This window comes from Solanum tuberosum, unplaced genomic scaffold (assembly GCF_000226075.1).
Source record: "Solanum tuberosum cultivar DM 1-3 516 R44 unplaced genomic scaffold, SolTub_3.0 scf00076, whole genome shotgun sequence".
NCBI lineage: Eukaryota > Viridiplantae > Streptophyta > Magnoliopsida > Solanales > Solanaceae > Solanum > Solanum tuberosum.
The window spans coordinates 619,511-629,662 of NW_006239000.1; positions in this window are offsets into that span (position 1 = coordinate 619,511).

Consider the following 10,152-nt stretch of genomic DNA (forward strand, 5'->3'; position numbering starts at 1 on the left):
AAAAAACCTCTTTTTAAATATTAAAATAAAAAAAAAAAAAAAAAAAAAAATTGGTGTGTTGGTGCATTTTCTTGGTTAATTCCTTAAAATTAGATTTAAAAAAGCTATACTATTTTATACATCCTTCTGCTGGTTACTCTATTTAGCATGAAAAAACTAAATATGTTAAATCATATATTACGAAAAAAATATAGTAATAAGAAAATTAAATTTGTAGATACGCAATTCTAACCCATTGGGCTTGGGGTTATCTTCCAATACTTTATGCTCCAGTTAGCTTATGGGTTAGCATAGGATTCAATCCATTTTGACCTGTCCCTTATTAGTTTGTAACCCCACATTAATTGGAAAAACTAAATAAAATGGGTCATAAAATTCAAACTAATTATATTTTCATACCTCAATCTAAAGTAATTTAAGAAATATTCATTCAATCAAAAAATAAATGTACAACCCATACCCCTAATTTATTTAGGTTGATAATTTTCATTTAACTGATACTAAATAATATCATATATTGAATTGATATCATTAAGGCTATTAATTTCGCCTAATTGATACTAAATCAATGTGTATATATATATATATATATATACACACACTGTTGTGGTTTCTTCTTCAAAAATTACTCATAAGTCAATGATACGCCGAATGCATTTTATGTGTAAGTTTCAATCGCATCTTATTTATTGTTGAAATTATTTTATTACCCCTTCCGTTTAATTTTATTTGTCCACTATTTTTAAAATATATTTACTTTCTTTATTTATTACTTTTATCATATGAAAAAAATAATTATTTTTTCATTTTGTACTCAACTTTAATTGAGCTGAGAAAGAAATACATAAATCGCATTCAGCAAATGCAATTTATGTGTAAATTTCAATCTCTTCTTATTTATCATTGAAATTACTTTATTACCGCTTCTGTTTAATTTAATTTGTTACTTATTTCTAAAATATGTTTATTTCTTTTATTTATTACCATTATGATATCAAATGAAAGATTATTATGTTTTTCATTTTATACTCAACATTAATTGCTTATTTTTTTTAGAATCATCGTATCTCAATTGATTAGCTACCTCAAAATTTAACTTTATTGGTGAATGTTCGATTCTCCAGATTGTTAATCCCCTATCTTATTTTTCTTTTCTCACCCCATGTTTTACTCGAAAAAATAAATAAAAGAAAAATGACTAATGACTTGTTTTCGAAAAATCGATCAAACTTATGATTTAAGAGAAATCGAATTTCCAAAATAAACAGAGTTGCCACTTAATTTTTTAAAGAAATTAAGAAAACTTATAATTTTTCAAATGACTTAAACAAAATAAAATTAGTTGAAATAAGAAAAAGGGTTCGGGGTTCAATTTACATTTCGAGAAGGTATTAGGCCCTCGTAGTGTCCGCTAATGTGCGGTTGACCAACACCTTGACTAAAATATTAGACTAACTTGAAAAGTTAATTAAGTAATAAAAACCCATTTTTATTTATAAGGAAATAAATCTAAAGGAATTTTAAGGAAAATAACTCTTATCTTAGCAAACAACTAATAAATAAGTAAACAAAATTCTCAAATATTTCACTTAAACATAAAAAAGAAGAAAGGCAATCTCTTTGGAAATTTAATTAAATTAAACCAACTTAAATAAAATAAAAAAAGGTTAGAACATAATAAGCAAATGAAGATAAGAGAGGAAATAAAATCAAAAATCTTGGGCCTATGCCCAACCTACCCTAAATCTACAATTCTGTCATGGGCTTGGCCCATTTTAAGGGTCTTCTAGACCCATTTTTTCTGCTAGGACCTGCAATAATTTCAATGGCAGGCTTTTGGACCTTTTTTTCTTGGACATGCTGGAGTAAAGGCCCAATTTTGTGCCTAAGCAAATTGTGTATACATCGTTGTATACTGATGTATACAGCCTTCTTTTGAGCTTCCACAACCTGTAATTTAAATTTCCAACCCCTATTTTGTTCCTCAACCTGCGGCTGCTGCGTTTTTACCATGTATGTCAGTGTATATAGTTGTATATCGGTGTATACAATCTGTATTTCAGCTTATTTTCAGCCTTCCGAAACCTGTAAATTAAGTTTCCAGCCTTATTTGTTGCCTTCGACCTGTTCGCCTGCTTCTCTATTGGCAATGAGGCTGACTCGAAAGAGAAGAAAGTGGATGTGGGCCTTTACGGCCCACCCGGAATATAGGGAAGAAGATGGGAGTCCAAAAGGACTCGGATAGTATCACATGAAACAAAATAAAAATAAAAAGATAAGGATTAGTGCTCAAAAATAGCATCTCAAAACCGTAGCTCCAAAAGATAACAAGAATTACCAATTTAGGGAAAACAATAATGTATCCAAGGGAAACCAACTAAACACACTTATTCTTTTTCTCCTTTTTAAAAAATGGACTACAAAAAGTGATCTTAAACAAAATACACTTAGACTACTAACTAAACTTAAAACAGTAGCTCAAGTAAATTAAAAGAAACAAACATGCTACCTTTGAACTCTAAGAAAGATCACTATGAACAAGTACAATATATATAATTTAGTCAAAATCTAAACAACTACATGACAAACCATTTAGCTTTCCTAATAAATATAGAAGCAAGAAAAAGCAGCCATATCTCAAGATTGAAATGAAGATATAATCCCAAATACCGGCATTCTAGGACAGAAATTTGCTACTGACACTTTTCCCATTTTGACCCTGAAATTGGTCCGTCTCCGTTTCTTGCGATTTTAGTGTCTAAACGATCGTAATAACGTTGTGACTCTATTTTTGATAGTGTGTCAGCGTTTCGTGGCCGTTCGAAAAGGGAAAGCTCCGGAGAAGTGATTTTCGGAGCACGCGTGATCTGCCTACAAGTAGGCTACGGTTTCCCTCTCTTAAATTGAGCTCGAAAGTGTGAATGCATGTTGATTAGTTGGGATTTGGGTTGGTAGTTACTGAATCATGCATATGCGTCTAGAAATCATGTTTTCAGCATATTGCGACAATTATCGGGTAACTATGAACATGTTTTGTGTTATTCATTGACCCTCTATGTTATATGGAGTACTTGTAGGCTTGATTACTGTTTATTTGAAGCATGTTGGGCCTTAGTTTAGGTTTGACTAGGGCTTGCCTTATAAATGCATGATTTGGAACCTGTAGGACTTAGTTTTGCCCCGACGTCGCTCGGCCGACTTAGATCCTTGTAGACTGGTGTAGCAGACGTGAGTCTGATAGTTTGGGCCTTATCTAGGCGGTAAGCTTGCTCCGTCGATAAATATCCTTACTTCTTCGATGCTATGGCTTCAGGAGTTATGTCGGCGACACTAAGTTCCGCTCCGCAATTCGAAGTTGGTTTTCAATTCGGTTCCAAGAACTTACATTGATTGGCTAAGTGTGTATGGCGTTCCACGGAAATTTATGAGTATGGATCGATAGATACTCTTTCAGCAGCTATATTGGCACATTTGTCGAGCATCCGGATTCAAGGCCCGGCCTCGACCTCATTGATAATTTTCGAAGAGCGTCTGATTCAAGGTCCGGCCTCGATCACTCGCATACTTATGTAGAGCATCCGGTTCAAGGTCCGGCCTCAATCACCTACATACTTATGTGAACCATCCGGTTAGAGGTCCGACCTCAGCTACTTATACTTGTGATTGGCTTCTTGGGTACTTCTGGTGAGCGTCCGGTTCTAGGTTCGGCCTTCGTACCGTCAAATTCTACTAATTGGGTTTGAGGTTCTGGGTCGATGTTCTTCGGCCTTAGATTCTATTCTCTTTAGCTATAGTTATTATGTGTACTCGTCTGGCTTATGGGGATCCGTTCGGGTTTCTATTTAAACTTGCGCACGAGTGTACCTTCTGGGATTATGGGGGTCCAGTTAGGTGTAGTTATCTTATAGATTACCTTAGTTAGTTCTTTCTACACTCGTGTGCATTCCATTGTTAGTTAGACTTTCGTTTTGACCTCTGTTTGTGCTATTCCTTCTTTTCTTATTGCTTTTACTTTTCAAGCTCAGTCAACCTATGATGCCTACTGGGTACCTGTTGTTATGGTACTCATGCTACGCTCTGCATCTATTTTTGCGATGCAGGTCCGAGCACTAGTGGCCAGCGCTGATCCAGTTTGGAGTAGTCTGATCCGGAGACGGGGGTGAGCACACATCGTTTTGTACTATTTCAGTCTTCATCTGTATATATAGACTTGTCTTGTACCTTTCGAGACAATCCAGTTTATGTGGTCCACTTTTGGGACTTGTACTCGTTTTGTTAGTAGCTCTGTACTAGTGACTTCCAGGTTCTGGGAGGGATCTTTATTTGTATATATGTTTTGGTTTGCTTCCACTTGTATTGTTATCTTAGAATTTTGCCTACTCTTGTTAGTTTCTGCCCTCAAACCCATTACTTGTTGTTCCGGGTTACAAGTTTGCTTACCTACTACTGGGTTATAGTAGGTGCCATCATGACTCGAGAAATCGGATCGTGACAACACTCTTCATAATACTCTCATTCCTATCTGATACAACACACATATCATCAGAGTTAACTCAATGTATCAACAATATTAACGAACTAATGAATCATCTATTAAAACAGAGTTAACTCAATGTATCAACGAACTGACGAACTAATGCTACATGACTGTTGCTATAAAATTCTGTAATGTTTCAACAACATTAACTTAACTTTTCAACCATATTCACTTAATGTATCAACAAATACTCTATCATTATTAATTGTAAAAACTACCAAAAATCATATTCAACATCTAAACAAAAATCATAATCACAGACTTTTTAATTACTAATGAATCAGACATTAAAACAAAATAAATGTATCACCATTTATAGATCTAAAAATTCCAAACACTCTCATACATTTGTCTATCAGATCTCTTTACTTTGCAATTGAAGTTGTTCTTTATCTTATATTTCGCGATCACATCTATGAGTGTTGCTTTATCCTTATATAACTGACCTGTCTTCACCTCTATACTTTTTGAATCAATTATGTAATTTGTAACTTCCAATTCTGGAATATAATACGAATCACAAATTCTTGATTCAACCATCGCAAGAGCTTCTGTATCCTATGTTGTGCCTTCTACACACGTAATTTCTCCGCATGTTCCATCAAAGTTATGTACATTACCTCCAATCTTTTCACTTGTGTCCATGCATAATGGATACATTGCAAATCTTGGCTCATTTTTTTTCATTTCTAAATATAGTTTAACACCCATGTCATTCTTAACTTTCATTGGAGACGAGTTACCTTCTACGATGTAACGAATTTCAATGTTTTTCCTTGATACATCGATATCCAACTCGACTGAAATTGATGCTTCGAGATTCAAAAACGAAATTGATTGTCCAAAAACAATTCCATCACTTTTGTAACTTTCATATTTCACTTCGCTGACCCAAATTCCTGAATGCCTGAGTAAAATTGATATATTCATCATGTAGCAGCAAAAAAATCAGAAATTTTATTCGTATTTCTCGCTTTTTCAATAGATGTTCATAAACTTTTCTTCAATGTAGAAGATATAATTTTGAAATTTGTAATTTGTAACGTGTGAATCAATTACCTATTAAGATATGGAGTCTTTGGGATCAGTTAGCCGTAAATCAAGCTAATTAACATAAAAAAATTAATTATTACATTGTTTTCCCTTTTTTAGCGCAACAGTTATTTATTTACCGTTTATCAGTTACAATGTATCACATTGGTAGTCATGTATCAAACGCCGCCTTTTTAAGGGATTTTTTGTAAAATGTAAATTAGTTGGGATAAGATGTAATTCTTATCTTACACTATGGGATTCCTTTAATTTTTACTAAAAATAAATACTAACTCATAAAATCTAATTAAGATATGTTTTATATCAAAATAATTAACAAGTAGGGAGGAGAAATTGTAGCTGCAATAAATAAAGGTTATTTTTTTGTACAAATAAATGAACGTTTGACAATTCATTTAAGAAAGGAAAAGGGGACAAAAATACCCTTCAACAATAGAAAACGAAATAATTTTTTCTTCCGTTTGAATTTGATCCAAAATATGCTTTTATTGTTAGTAGGTCAATTCAAATTCGCCCCTCAACTATGAAAAAACAAACAAATTTGCCATATATTTGAATTTTATATCAAATATTGTCCGATCATCAGTAAACTTCATATTTAGAATATACTCGATTTCAAATAGCTATTATTAGCTCCAATAATTCAAAAATAGCCGATACTGGCCGAAAACTGCCGGTGGGAATTATTTATTTTTACTATTTAGAAACACATGTTTGTTGCGTTTGTTTATTAAATCCTTGTCATGATTTAATTGTCTTAATCATTTTTTTGGTACATTTTTGGAAGATTATTCTATTAGAATTGAACTAAAATATAGAAAATATATGCCTCTTTAATAATTGTGTACTGTGCTATACAAGGGAAGGATAGAGTTGTGTGAGTATAAAAAAGACAAAGAATTGGTCTAAAATAAATAACCTCTACTGACTGGGTCTACCAAATGCCAAACATTGGACTGCCATTCAATAAACAAAACAAATAGGTACTCCAATAAACAAAAATGACATTATTGCATCATGCTTTATCGAAAATATTCTATTTATCTTTTAAGATATAAATAAGATATGAATACACAAATTTCATTGAGTAAGTTATTGTTGTTGTTGTAATGTCCAATGACTCTGCTTATTTGTAGAGATAAAGTCATTCTAAAGGAGGTCGAGTTCAGTTGCATCAGTTCAAATTCTAGATATAGATTTAAAAAATTTATTTAATATATACAAATAATTTATTCATAATCTTGTAAGCAAGAAAAAATCGAGTCAATACTCATAAGTCAACAATTTGTCCTAGTATATTGTTTATTCATAAATCACGAAATTTTGTTGTTGTCTTTGCTCCCTTCTTATAGAATTTAACACTGTTTTTTTTTGGTTACTTATTATATTTCTTTATTGTCTCCTCCTTTTTCACTTGAGTCGAGGGTCTTTCAAAAACAGTCTCTCTACCTCTACGAGATTATGGTAAGATCTGAATATATTCAACGTACCCTTTCTAGATTCCACTCATAAAATTTCATTAAATATATTATTACTTTTATTATACTTATAACTCGTAAGTTCTAATTAAACTAAAAATCTTAGCTCTGCCGCAGCTTGTTTGAATTTAGAAGTGTCTCCGCGGATGATGGAGAGATGACAATCTGCACATGACATTAGGACTTTGGAGATGATTAGTACTATAAATTAAGAAATCTAATGGCCTAATTGTCAGCTGTTAATGATAATGCACCCTAATTAGTAGTAGTACTACTAATTATAAAATTATATGTCAGAAAAAAATTCGACTGATTGTTTGGTTCCATAATGAAACCCCCAATTGGCATGTTATTATCACTATCAAACAAAAATATTAATTTTGCTTTGTCTTTTCTTTATTTAAACTATACTTACTCTAATAGATTCCACTAATTAATTAATTGTATTATAAATTTCCTTTTCTCTGTGATAATCCCTAGGCTAATACTATACACACACTAATTTATTAGTGCTACTTTAGTCTTTTCATACATACATTAATTGCTTATCTTTTGTTTTTGTTTTATTACTTTTTCTTTTTTTCGAGTAGTGTTTGGACATAATTTAATTGAGATTTTTTTTTTAATATTCTTTAAAATTAAAGTTAAAAAGAATATTTGAAAGTTGAAGGCATATTTAAACATAAAAATAATCTGGAAGTATGTGAATGAAAATTTAAAATTGAAATTATGGATTAGTTCGATAAATTATTAGAAAAAATTTCAAATATTTAAAATTTTATTCTTGGACAAATGCCTCTTAGAGTTAGCTTTCTCGACTAAAGAAAGAGTGTAATAGAAATCTAGTTTGAAAAATGAATAATATCTCCCCCGCTACTCTTATATGCAATTAATAATCTTTTAAAAAAAAAAACTCACAAAATTGCTGAAGTATTTTCTAGTCAAATTTCTATTTTAAACAAGTCAAATTAAGTGTTTGATCTTCAACTCGTGAAAAAATAAATATTTTTAAACATTAATAATAGTGTCAAGACGTATTCTAGTGATGTTGTTTTTGGAGGGATCTTTGAAGATGATAAAAAAAATGTTTCTTACAATTAGGGGGTACATGGTCAGGTTGGTTCGAGTTTTTCAAATATCAGACCAAATTATTTGTGTCAGATTTTTGAATTTATAAACCAAATCAAACCAATAAAACTTGGGTTTTTCAACCTCATTTTTTTGGGTTTTTCCGGTAAAGTACTCATACAAACATATAATGTACTTGTACTTCAAATATTTCTTTAGTCCTATCAAACTACAACTATCTAAGGTGTTTCTTAAGAAAATAAAACAAAATATGATATGATTAATGACACTAAAATATCCAACAAAAAATTAATAATGAAATCGCGTAAAATAAATATTGCAAATTAATAAGTAATAAAGAAAATGATCATAATTTAAAGGAAATTAAAAACATATTACTCCCTCCGTTTCAAAAAGATTGGTCTGATTTGACTTGGCACGGAGTTTAAGAAATTAAAGAAGACTTTTGAATCTTATGGTCCTAAATTAAAGTTATGTCAAATGTACAAAATTGCCCTTAATCTTGTGGTCTTAATCATGTCACGTGGAAAGCTAAAAGTAAAATGTTACCAAAAAAGGAAAGAGGTCATTCTTTTGAAACTGACTAAAAAGGAAAGGAGGTCATTCTTTGTGAAATGGAGGAAGTATGTATTTTAATTGTTTAAACCTATGTAATTTCGATTTCGCTGTTTACCAATAAACAAATCATTTATATTTGAATCTTTCCCATTAGCGCTAAATTCCACTAGTTCTTCTTTTAATTTATGAAACTGGAAATTTCAAAAACCTCTTGGGAATATTATTATTTTTCCTTTTTCTAAACAGTGAAAGTTTTTTTCTCTGGTACAGAATAAAATAGCCTGTTCATTATCAATCATTCTATATTTGATTAGAAAATAACATTTATTACACTAAAATAAGTCAATGTTCCCCACCACGCACCTCCCCAATCATTCTTCCTACTTTCCTTCCTTTTTTTTTTTACTAATCATACTATACCACGTAATACGGACTTTCTACCGGTCCACAATACTTCACTCACCAAATTATACTTCTTTCTCGGATAAATTTATATCGTTAACCAAATATTTTTCTTTAAGAAATGATAAATAATCATGATCACAAATCTAAAATGTATTTGAAAGTTCTATATACATAATTTGTTGTTGATAAATACTCCTAATAATATCTTGCCTAGTGTCCTCCTCCTTTTTCTACTTGCTTTCAACCGTCAACCTATATATATATATATCAATAACATGTAGGCATTAGTGTTGGAATGTAAGATTACATGCTAAATATTCATGGCATTTTACTCTAATTCAAACAAGGTCTCTGTTATTTATTTCAATCAATTGTCATATATAATCCGTGTTTGATGATTGTCCATAAGAAAAATATATTATCCTTAAATATTAACTATTGATCACTTTTTTCTTATATATTTATACAAGTAGTATAAAATAAAAACATTTATTTCACAATTATTAGGTTCACCTACTTCTAAATGAGGTAACAAGTCTTTTTTTTTACGTAAAACTGTCCTTTCATTTTTCCAAACTACTTTTTCTACTAATAATAAAATAATTATAACTAGCCGCACATTAACAACAACTAGCCACACACATAATTACAATAACAATAAATAGAAAAATTAATGCAAAGTGAATGAGAAACAAAATGAAAATACACACTATAATATAAATATTGAGTACAAATATATATTTATCATAATATAACTAAACTATCATTTTCGAAGAGAAACTCATACTTACAAAATAAAAATTGATTCCAACTTTTAACCAATTACAATATATCATCACATTGCACGTCATTAATCATACATAAAAAATTGTCTATCTAAGGTTTCACCCAAAATATTAAATATGGAAAAGAAGGTATATTTGCTTCTTATTCGCAGACTTATTCAAATCTAAAAAAATAACACACTTAAGAAAGTATGTGATAGCTCGAAAGCATAAGTCAGAATATATATATATATATATATATATATAT